We start from the raw sequence: 10,000 nt of genomic DNA, 5'->3' as shown, positions 1-10,000 counted from the left end.
TCAGCACACAGGAGACGGCGCACAACGAGTAATCTACCTAGCACGCCGCCGACCAAGTGGCCAAACTCTCGAGAGGAATGTCCGTCTGACACAAGGGACAGAAACGGGAGGTAACCGCTGAGCCTGAAACACCAGCAAATAAATGCTAGCCCGCCTGGGCCCTCCAACGTCGGACAGTCCTCGCCGTATCGATCGAGTGACCTGGGCACGCACTTTTTTTTCCTTTCACACAGTGTGGGGTTGGCGGCGGCGGGGGGGGGGGAGAAAGCATGCAACTTGGTTGACGTCGCCTGGTCAACTCGCATCGGTTTTCCGTCCCCATCACTGTAAGGAGCAACCGCGACCAGCGTAGCCAAACAGGTCGACCAAAGCTTTCGGCGCTCGCACGGAGAGGTGATGCCAGCCGGCGTGCGTCGCCTAACTTGGACAAAATTCTGGGCACGCACTTTTCGTTTGAGACTAGGACATACATGTAGTGCAACCCAAGGAAACCAGGCGACGCCGCCACAATCTGCGCCTGACAGACAAAGATAACCGTTCACAAGGAGCCTTGTTATTTCGCACCAAGTCTTTTGCGGGCATAGTTTCTTTCTTTGACATGTATATCTGTATGAAGGTCGGCTTTGCTCTGCCATCGCAGCCTCCCTTCTTTGCTTTTCTCACTGTACCAACAGACATGTCATAGACTTTGGTTTTTTTTTTATTAATTCTTTTCCTGTGGGTGTGGTGTGCCTCCGCACCCCCCAATCTGTTCCAAGGCCTTGTTTTCTCTCGCTCGCCAAAACACTTTGTCTGTTTTCACAGCCAGTCTACCGGCCTAGACCCAACTGTGCGATATTTCAGAGCCGGCAACAGAGCATGGAAAGTCCGCCAGATTTACCCTTAAATGCTCATAAATGACTTCCAGGCACTCTTCGGAAGGTCTTTTATTTCAAAAGAAGGTCCTTCCTTGAGGGAGCACTTCTTCGGCCACTTTGCAAGTGCAACCGCTGCCAGCAAAAGTTCTGAAAATCGAGTTCCCGAAAATCTCCGGGTACCCCGCCAACCCCCAGCCACCCGAATCGCAAGTGTCAATTCGGCGGGTTGCCTGCCGGTAGTCCTTCCGAAAATGAGGCGCCAAATCGCCGCAACGGCCATTTTTCATTTCGGCATCGGGACTTCCGACGGCAACTGATTAACTAGCCCGGGGACTAGAGCGGCAGCAAATGCAACGTGCCCTCTTGGCGGGAGCAACTTGACCGCCCCCGTGGGGAAAGGTCAACTCGGGGCCCGGGAAAGTCGCCGAGTCCGACCCCATACACTTCCATGAGTTGGGGGTTTTGGCCTTCCCGGCCCAAGGCTCGCCTTATTTCGGCCTGCACTTTCGGAAAAGGGTGCATTCCTTTTGGTTAATGATTTCACCAGCCCGGGTCTTAGCCTCTGCCCCGACGGCTAAGTCTTTTGGTTAATGATTTCCTGCGGCTGGGACTACCCTTTCCCCCGCCCTGCAGGCACCCGGGTCGGGAGGCCGTCGGGGGCACTTTCCGGGGCAAATCCGGACCCTTACGCAAGGGAGAGTGCGCCCCCCGCCTCGGCCGGGGGTCAGGCTGCCGCCTATTAAGCCCGACAGAAAACCCGAAAAATGGACGAAAATGGGAAAAAATCCCCATCCGAAAAAGGCTTAAAAGTCGGTTGGGCGGCAGCTAGGGTCGGTCTCTGCAGACCTGGAGGCTCGGGTGGACTCTTGGAATAAACGTCCAAGTCCCGACTTGCCACCTCCTACTACTGTGCAGATACCCCGCCAACCCCCAGCCACCCGAATGACAAGCGTCCGATCAGCGGGACGAATTTGACAACTCTGGCCGGACCTCTGGAACTCCATCCCGGGTAACCGGGGCAAATTTTTCCGCTTGATCGCCCTTCCACTGGTTAACCATTTGCCCTTTCGGACTTAGTCTCTGGACATTATTCGACGGATTTTCTGGTTAACCATTTGCCCTTTCGGACTTAGTCTCTGGGCATTATTTTCGACTTTTTGGTTAATGATTTCATACTTTTTACTTACTTTTGCCCTTTTTGGTTAATGATTACTCTGCTTACTGGTTAACCATTTGCCCTTTCGGACTTAGTCTCTGGACATTATTTTCGAGTTTTTGGTTAATGATTTCACACTTTTAACATATTTTTGCGCTTTTTGGTTAATGATTACTCTGCTTACTGGTTAACCATTTGCCCTTTCGGACTTAGTCTCTGGACATTATTTTCGACTTTTTGGTTAATGATTTCACACTTTTTACTTACTTTTGCGATTTTTGGTTAATGATTTCACACTTTTAACATATTTTTGCGCTTTTTGGTTAATGATTACTCTGCTTACTGGTTAACCATTTGCCCTTTCGGACTTAGTCTCTGGAGATTATTTTCGACTTTTTGGTTAATGATTTCACACTTTTAACTTAATTTTGTGCTTTTTGGTTAATGATTTCACACTTTTTACTTACTTTTGCGATTTTTGGTTAATGATTACTCTGCTTACTGGTTAACCATTTGCCCTTTCGGACTTAGTCTCTGGACATTATTTTCGAGTTTTTGGTTAATGATTTCACACTTTTAACATATTTTTGCGCTTTTTGGTTAATGATTACTCTGCTTACTGGTTAACCATTTGCCCTTTCGGACTTAGTCTCTGGAGATTATTTTCGAGTTTTTGGTTAATGATTTCACACTTTTTACTTACTTTTGCGCTTTTTGGTTACTGATTTCACACTTTTTACATATTTTTGCGCTTTTTGGTTAATGATTACTCTGCTTACTGGTTAATTATTTGCCCTTTCGGACTTAGTCTCTGCACATTATTTTCGAGTTTTTGGTTAATGATTTCACACTTTTAACATATTTTTGCGCTTTTTGGTTAATGATTACTCTGCTTACTGGTTAACCATTTGCCCTTTCGGACTTAGTCTCTGGAGATTATTTTCGAGTTTTTGGTTAATGATTTCACACTTTTTACTTACTTTTGCGCTTTTTGGTTACTGATTTCACACTTTTTACATATTTTTGCGCTTTTTGGTTAATGATTACTCTGCTTACTGGTTAATTATTTGCCCTTTCGGACTTAGTCTCTGCACATTATTTTCGAGTTTTTGGTTAATGATTTCACACTTTTAACATATTTTTGCGCTTTTTGGTTAATGATTACTCTGCTTACTGGTTAACCATTTGCCCTTTCGGACTTAGTCTCTGGAGATTATTTTCGACTTTTTGGTTAATGATTTCACACTTTTAACTTAATTTTGTGCTTTTTGGTTAATGATTTCACACTTTTTACTTACTTTTGCGATTTTTGGTTAATGATTACTCTGCTTACTGGTTAACCATTTGCCCTTTCGAACTTAGTCTCTGGACATTATTTTCGAGTTTTTGGTTAATGATTTCACACTTTTAACATATTTTTGCGCTTTTTGGTTAATGATTACTCTGCTTACTGGTTAATTATTTGCCCTTTCGGACTTAGTCTCTGCACATTATTTTCGAGTTTTTGGTTAATGATTTCACACTTTTAACATATTTTTGCGCTTTTTGGTTACTGATTTCATACTTTTTACTTACTTTTGCGCCTTTTGGTTAATGATTACTCTGCTTACTGGTTAACCATTTGCCCTTTCGGACTTAGTCTCTGGACATTATTTTCGAGTTTTTGGTTAATGATTTCACACTTTTTACTTACTTTTGCGATTTTTGGTTAATGATTACTCTGCTTACTGGTTAACCATTTGCCCTTTCGGACTTAGTCTCTGGACATTATTTTCGGGTTTTTGGTTAATGATTTCACACTTTTTACTTACTTTTGCGATTTTTGGTTAATGATTACTCTGCTTACTGGTTAACCATTTGCCCTTTCGGACTTAGTCTCTGGACATTGTTTTCGACATTTTGGTTAATGATTTCACACTTTTAACTTAATTTTGTGCTTTTTGGTTAATGATTTCATACTTTTTACTTACTTTTGCGATTTTTGGTTAATGATTTCATACTTTTTACTTACTTTTGCGATTTTTGGTTAATGATTTCATACTTTTTACTTACTTTTGCCCTTTTTGGTTAATGATTTCATACTTTTTACTTACTTTTGCGATTTTTGGTTAATGATTACTCTGCTTACTGGTTAACCATTTGCCCTTTCGGACTTGGTCTCTGGACATTATTTTCGACTTTTTGGTTAATGATTTCACACTTTTAACTTAATTTTGTGCTTTTTGGTTAATGATTTCATACTTTTTACTTACTTTTGCCCTTTTTGGTTAATGATTACTCTGCTTACTGGTTAACCATTTGCCCTTTCGGACTTAGTCTCTGGAGATTATTTTCGAGTTTTTGGTTAATGATTTCACACTTTTAACATATTTTTGCGCTTTTTGGTTAATGATTACTCTGCTTACTGGTTAACCATTTGCCCTTTCGGACTTAGTCTCTGGACATTATTTTCGACTTTTTGGTTAATGATTTCACACTTTTTACTTACTTTTGCGATTTTTGGTTAATGATTTCACACTTTTAACATATTTTTGCGCTTTTTGGTTAATGATTACTCTGCTTACTGGTTAACCATTTGCCCTTTCGGACTTAGTCTCTGGAGATTATTTTCGACTTTTTGGTTAATGATTTCACACTTTTAACTTAATTTTGTGCTTTTTGGTTAATGATTTCACACTTTTTACTTACTTTTGCGATTTTTGGTTAATGATTACTCTGCTTACTGGTTAACCATTTGCCCTTTCGGACTTAGTCTCTGGACATTATTTTCGAGTTTTTGGTTAATGATTTCACACTTTTAACATATTTTTGCGCTTTTTGGTTAATGATTACTCTGCTTACTGGTTAACCATTTGCCCTTTCGGACTTAGTCTCTGGAGATTATTTTCGAGTTTTTGGTTAATGATTTCACACTTTTTACTTACTTTTGCGCTTTTTGGTTACTGATTTCACACTTTTTACATATTTTTGCGCTTTTTGGTTAATGATTACTCTGCTTACTGGTTAATTATTTGCCCTTTCGGACTTAGTCTCTGCACATTATTTTCGAGTTTTTGGTTAATGATTTCACACTTTTAACATATTTTTGCGCTTTTTGGTTAATGATTACTCTGCTTACTGGTTAACCATTTGCCCTTTCGGACTTAGTCTCTGGAGATTATTTTCGAGTTTTTGGTTAATGATTTCACACTTTTTACTTACTTTTGCGCTTTTTGGTTACTGATTTCACACTTTTTACATATTTTTGCGCTTTTTGGTTAATGATTACTCTGCTTACTGGTTAATTATTTGCCCTTTCGGACTTAGTCTCTGCACATTATTTTCGAGTTTTTGGTTAATGATTTCACACTTTTAACATATTTTTGCGCTTTTTGGTTAATGATTACTCTGCTTACTGGTTAACCATTTGCCCTTTCGGACTTAGTCTCTGGAGATTATTTTCGACTTTTTGGTTAATGATTTCACACTTTTAACTTAATTTTGTGCTTTTTGGTTAATGATTTCACACTTTTTACTTACTTTTGCGATTTTTGGTTAATGATTACTCTGCTTACTGGTTAACCATTTGCCCTTTCGAACTTAGTCTCTGGACATTATTTTCGAGTTTTTGGTTAATGATTTCACACTTTTAACATATTTTTGCGCTTTTTGGTTAATGATTACTCTGCTTACTGGTTAATTATTTGCCCTTTCGGACTTAGTCTCTGCACATTATTTTCGAGTTTTTGGTTAATGATTTCACACTTTTAACATATTTTTGCGCTTTTTGGTTACTGATTTCATACTTTTTACTTACTTTTGCGCCTTTTGGTTAATGATTACTCTGCTTACTGGTTAACCATTTGCCCTTTCGGACTTAGTCTCTGGACATTATTTTCGAGTTTTTGGTTAATGATTTCACACTTTTTACTTACTTTTGCGATTTTTGGTTAATGATTACTCTGCTTACTGGTTAACCATTTGCCCTTTCGGACTTAGTCTCTGGACATTATTTTCGGGTTTTTGGTTAATGATTTCACACTTTTTACTTACTTTTGCGATTTTTGGTTAATGATTACTCTGCTTACTGGTTAACCATTTGCCCTTTCGGACTTAGTCTCTGGACATTGTTTTCGACATTTTGGTTAATGATTTCACACTTTTAACTTAATTTTGTGCTTTTTGGTTAATGATTTCATACTTTTTACTTACTTTTGCGATTTTTGGTTAATGATTTCATACTTTTTACTTACTTTTGCGATTTTTGGTTAATGATTTCATACTTTTTACTTACTTTTGCCCTTTTTGGTTAATGATTTCATACTTTTTACTTACTTTTGCGATTTTTGGTTAATGATTACTCTGCTTACTGGTTAACCATTTGCCCTTTCGGACTTGGTCTCTGGACATTATTTTCGACTTTTTGGTTAATGATTTCACACTTTTAACTTAATTTTGTGCTTTTTGGTTAATGATTTCATACTTTTTACTTACTTTTGCCCTTTTTGGTTAATGATTACTCTGCTTACTGGTTAACCATTTGCCCTTTCGGACTTAGTCTCTGCACATTATTTTCGAGTTTTTGGTTAATGATTTCACACTTTTAACATATTTTTGCGATTTTTGGTTAATGATTACTCTGCTTACTGGTTAACCATTTGCCCTTTCGGACTTAGTCTCTGGAGATTATTTTCGACTTTTTGGTTAATGATTTCACACTTTTAACATATTTTTGCGCTTTTTGGTTACTGATTTCATACTTTTTACTTACTTTTGCGCCTTTTGGTTAATGATTACTCTGCTTACTGGTTAACCATTTGCCCTTTCGGACTTAGTCTCTGGAGATTATTTTCGAGTTTTTGGTTAATGATTTCACACTTTTTACTTACTTTTGCGATTTTTGGTTAATGATTACTCTGCTTACTGGTTAACCATTTGCCCTTTTGGACTTAGTCTCTGGAGATTATTTTCGACTTTTTGGTTAATGATTTCACACTTTTTACTTACTTTTGCGATTTTTGGTTAATGATTTCACACTTTTTACTTACTTTTGCGATTTTTGGTTAATGATTACTCTGCTTACTGGTTAACCATTTGCCCTTTCGGACTTAGTCTCTGGAGATTATTTTCGAGTTTTTGGTTAATGATTTCACACTTTTTACTTACTTTTGCGATTTTTGGTTAATGATTTCACACTTTTTACTTACTTTTGCGATTTTTGGTTAATGATTACTCTGCTTACTGGTTAACCATTTGCCCTTTCGGACTTGGTCTCTGGACATTATTTTCGAGTTTTTGGTTAATGATTTCACACTTTTTACTTACTTTTGCGATTTTTGGTTAATGATTACTCTGCTTACTGGTTAACCATTTGCCCTTTCGGACTTAGTCTCTGGAGATTATTTTCGAGTTTTTGGTTAATGATTTCACACTTTTTACTTACTTTTGCGATTTTTGGTTAATGATTACTCTGCTTACTGGTTAACCATTTGCCCTTTCGGACTTAGTCTCTGCACATTATTTTCGAGTTTTTGGTTAATGATTTCACACTTTTAACATATTTTTGCGCTTTTTGGTTAATGATTACTCTGCTTACTGGTTAACCATTTGCCCTTTTGGACTTAGTCTCTGGACATTATTTTCGAGTTTTTGGTTAATGATTTCACACTTTTTACTTACTTTTGCGATTTTTGGTTAATGATTTCACACTTTTTACTTACTTTTGCGATTTTTGGTTAATGATTACTCTGCTTACTGGTTAACCATTTGCCCTTTCGGACTTAGTCTCTGGAGATTATTTTCGAGTTTTTGGTTAATGATTTCACACTTTTTACTTACTTTTGCGATTTTTGGTTAATGATTTCACACTTTTTACTTACTTTTGCGATTTTTGGTTAATGATGACTCTGCTTACTGGTTAACCATTTGCCCTTTCGGACTTAGTCTCTGCACATTATTTTCGAGTTTTTGGTTAATGATTTCACACTTTTTACTTACTTTTGCGATTTTTGGTTAATGATTTCATACTTTTTACTTACTTTTGCGATTTTTGGTTAATGATTACTCTGCTTACTGGTTAACCATTTGCCCTTTCGGACTTGGTCTCTGGACATTATTTTCGAGTTTTTGGTTAATGATTTCACACTTTTAACATAATTTTGCGCTTTTTGGTTAATGATTACTCTGCTTGCTTGTTACTGATTTCCCCTTTCGGACTTGATCTCTGGCCGTTCTTTTCGACCTTTTTGGATAAGGTTTCCACACTCTGAAATTATTTTGGGCTCACTGATTAGGCGAGATCAAGGGGGCATGCCTGGGCACTTTGGGCTCAGTTTGGGAAGGCGGCGTCCGTGTGCTCCTCCGCCCTTCCCGCACTTGCGGCTAGGTTTGCCAAACTGCGCTGACCCGCAGCCCTGCCTTTTTGCCCACGGCACGGAACGACTCAAGTCTGGCTCCGTTCCAGGCCGTTGCCTCCGGCTGCCCGCCGTCCGGCCGGCCTGGGACGTACCCCGGCTGACGGCGCCGGAGGCCCTCTAGCAGCCACCGGTGCCGCGGGCCAATGGGTCCGGGCGTTCCGGAGCTATCGGTGGGGAAGTGCTCTCCCCTTTTCCTGACGCCGTTCGCCCGAGCAGAGGTGCAGCCTGACGGGACTGCTGTCGCCTTCCGCGGCGCACCGGCCCCTTTCACCTGCCGTCGACCGCGCGGAGCTCGGACCTCCCTCCCCGAAGTTATGGCCCCGGCGCCGGAGGGTGCCCGGGGCCGGGCATTCAGCGGGGTGAGTCTTCACCTTCCCGGTCAGCCTGCGGGGTCGGTGCGCCGGCACTCGACGCCGGAGGGTCCCCTCTTTCCGTAGAGCCCCGCCCGGTGCCGATCGGCCGGCGGATTGCGGAGCGAACCGCGCCTGACCGACGGGCCTCGGAAACCCGTTGCAGTCGACGGGGGGGAACCGGACAGCGGGACGAGGTGCCGATTCCACCCGCAGATTCGATCCCGAAATCCCGCGGGATTCGGCGGTCCGACCCGACAGATTCAAACGTCGCCCGGGCGGCCCCCAGCGGTCGGGCCGGCCTGGTTCCGCCACCGCCCGATGCCCCTCGCCCCCGGCTACCGCCGGCCGCGCAGACCGAGCGAATGCGGCCGGACGTCCGGCGGCAATCGGCCGGAAAGCGGTATGGCCATTTCCTACTGTCCCTCGGACGGGCAGAGGGGCGGCGCCGGGGCACTCGCGGACCAGGCCGCGCCCCTCCGAGCCCTACCGCCTGCCGTCGACCGCGCGGGGATCGGACCCTCCTCGCCGAAGTTATGGAGGTAGGACCGGGAGGCTGCCCAGGGTCGGGACTTCAACCGGCTGCCGCCACCCTTTCCCGCCTGTCCCACGGGCTCGGAGATCCAGGCCCTGCAAAGACCCTCCGGTCGCCACCCGACAGGTGCTTTACCGGAGAAATCGTAAACCGGCGTCAGGGCCGGACCTGTCCCGCAGAGGGCAGCCTGCGCCCTTATGCTTTCCCTTTTGCTTTGGCCCCGCAGTAGCAAATGGTTCACCGATAAGTCGGGAACCCACACGCCCGGCCCCACCCGCCCATCCTTCCGCAATGCATCGCCTAGACACACGCACCAAGGGCGCTCTCCTTCCCCCGCCTCCCACATCCCACAGGATGTGCCCTCAGACCACGGCGCCCACACAACCACCCACCCACCCAACCTTCCTAAACACGCCGGCAAACATGCATACAAACACGGCCACCTTCGCAAATTCACCCCCACGCCGACTATTAAGCCCGGCAAGACTCATTGCAGCCAACCGCGGCCAAAAGTTGAAGTGACAACTCATTAACCAATTTCCAAAATTAGGCCAACTGAATAACCAGACTCTTTGTCAATCTGACGACGGGGGCAAATCATAAACCGGTTCTGCCCACTGCTAGCCTTCGCAAAGTCACCCCCGCACGCCGACTATTAAGCCCGGCAAGACTCATTGTAGCCAACCGCGGCCAAAAGTTGAAGTGAC

This window comes from Heterodontus francisci, unplaced genomic scaffold, assembly GCF_036365525.1.
Source record: "Heterodontus francisci isolate sHetFra1 unplaced genomic scaffold, sHetFra1.hap1 HAP1_SCAFFOLD_1998, whole genome shotgun sequence".
NCBI lineage: Eukaryota > Metazoa > Chordata > Chondrichthyes > Heterodontiformes > Heterodontidae > Heterodontus > Heterodontus francisci.
This window is presented reverse-complemented; position numbering follows the sequence as displayed.